Source organism: Chelonia mydas, chromosome 5 (genome assembly GCF_015237465.2).
Source record: "Chelonia mydas isolate rCheMyd1 chromosome 5, rCheMyd1.pri.v2, whole genome shotgun sequence".
NCBI classification, from domain to species: domain Eukaryota; kingdom Metazoa; phylum Chordata; order Testudines; family Cheloniidae; genus Chelonia; species Chelonia mydas.
The window spans coordinates 51,688,715-51,691,378 of record NC_051245.2 but is presented as its reverse complement, the minus strand read 5'-3'; positions in this window follow the sequence as shown (position 1 = coordinate 51,691,378).

Genomic DNA, 2,664 nt, shown 5'->3' with positions numbered 1-2,664 from the left:
GAGGTCTTTTTCTGTGTGTTTAAAAAGACATTCTTAGAACAGGAAGACCTGATAGGAATAAAAAATCCACATGATCATAGAGTATGGTTACAGAAATGCATTCAGTTCACTATTAATTCATTTAATGAATTCCTGTGTATTTCATGGCCCACACATTTATGTACACTAATCATAATACCTCTGGTTTAAAGGACATCTGCAATTTTTAATACTTTTTAAAAAAAATTCCTATACAAATATGCAGTAATAATCGATGCAGGTCTTACCAAATTTAAAAACAAACTTTCTACAGTTTAAAGTTCATAATCATTGCAAATCATGTAGCTTTGCATCTAACTACCTGATTAGAATACACAAAGCTCAAACCAGTAGGTGTATAAACTGTACATGTACATTTTTAGAAGGTAAAGTTCTCCAAATATTTTCAATACTGTACCACAAAGGAATTCTAATGACTGTACAGTTGAGTATTTGTTAATGAGCTGTTTAGTACATCAACTTTCTAAACTGAAGATTTTATGTAATCTAGCCATTCATTTAACTGTTTCAGCAGCCTTGTAAGTGCCAGTGTTCTAAAGCAGAGGTGGGCAAACTACAGCCCGTGGACCGTCCTGACCAGGCCTTGAGCTCCTGACTGAGGAGGCTAGCCCCCCTCCGCTGTAGCCATGCTGCCATGCAGGTAGTGCAGCTGGCTCCGGCAGGGCGTTGTGGCTGCTGTCGGGACGGGGAACGGGGGTTGGAGAGGCGTGGGAGTCCCGGGGGGCCTGTCGGGGTGGGGGTGTGGATAGGGGTTGGGGCAGTCAGGGAAGAGGGGGGGTTGGATGGGTTGGAGGTTCGGAGGGGACGGATAGGGGGTGGGGCCAGACTGTTTGGGGAGGCACAGCCTTCCCTACCCGGCCCTCCATACACTTTCGTAACCTCGATGTGGCCCTTAGGCCAAAAAGTTTGCCCACCCCCTTCTAAGGGATAAGAAAAGCTACTGTAATTAAATTAACTGCTGCATATTAATGCTTGCATTTTGGGTTTATTCCAAATTTATGAAAGCTTTAGTCTTTAAAAAAAACTATCTAGTAACTTATTTTGATAGCGTGCCTGAAAGGCATATTTATACTTCGTGACATTTTTGCCTGCATCTGAGAGTTGTCACTGTCACTATTGACATTTTGAAAAGCTAAGCTGTGTAATCAGAATGAGCAAGGCGGCAATAAAACAAACTGGAAGATGTACAGAAGTCACTGATTCTTGTTAGAAAAATACCTTTCAGTTCCTACAGATGCCTAAGTTACATTGAATGCAAATTGTTTTACAACTCAGAGAAGTGACTATTTGACACCCATTAACTGTTATAGAAGCAGGCCATAGGTATAGCCAAGCTGATGCTATCATGCAGTTCTGAATACTAAGATTCATTTTTCTAGCTCCAAAATACAAATATAAGTAAGACTGAGCAGTTGAGAATGGGTCACATTTTTGGCTGCCGTTTGCTCTAACTTATGCCAAGCAGTTGGTTCGGTATGCAGCAAGCTATGATCAGAAGATTACAGAGGTGAAATTTGTGACCATTTCACATGCATGCGCACACATGCCCTGACCTGTGCTGTGTGTGTTTTGTCTCTGGTCCCCAAGATTTGGTCCTATGTTTAAATTTGGGCTCCAAAAAGCACTTTCAAAGTTACGTGGTTACAGGTTTCCTTTTCCAGAAGATTTTTAGAAACAAAGAAAAACCATATTGTTGCCTTTGTCACATGTAAATTATGCATCCCAAACAAAGAATTATTTGATAAAGCAACTACTGCATGTCTCCTTACGTTAAGAGATTCACGTTTAGTTGTATTTACAGAATTCCAATTTTTTTTTTTAATATTCATGTACAGCCCCACCTCATCTATGGAACTACCCATTTAAACATATTAGTTCCTAATATTCCCTACTATTCCAAGCCACAGGTTTAACCATATGGTGAAGCAATCCAGTGTTCGTTTCTGGATACTTGAGCATGAAAAAACATAGCAACTAATACTTTAAAAGAGCTCTCTGGAAAAATCTTTTTATTTTTCCTTTTCAAAACAGTTGTTACAGGCCAACAAATTCAAAAATAAAAACTTCCTTGGACTATGCATAGTATTGCTTCATTTTAAAATGTTTGATAAATTAATTAGATTTGTAGACATAAAGTAACATTCTTGCTGTACAAAATACTTCTGCATATTAACTATGCCTACATCCATCTGTATCCACACTGCAGATGCATCTGTGAGTTCTTGACATTGGTTCCCCCGGTGTTTTATAGGAAGCACCACTGAAATCAGTCTCCAGAGTAGCAGCTGTGTTAGTCTGTATTCGCAAAAAGAACAGGAGTACTTGTGGCACCTTAGAGACTAACAAATTTATTTGAGCATAAGCTTTCGTGAGCTACAGGTCACTTCATCGGATGCATTTCCAATGAAGTGAGCTGTAGCTCACAAAAGCTTATGCTCAAATAAATTTGTTAGTCTCTAAGGTGCCACAGTACTCCTGTTCTTTTTGTGAAATCAGTTGTCGTCGTTGGGACATTGCTTCTATGCTAGCTGCCTGTTGGCTGAGCAGTCCTGCTTCTGCAATAGAACGAGAGAAATAGAATTAATGGCTAGCCAGTTGCTAACAATGTACATATTAAGAACCAGT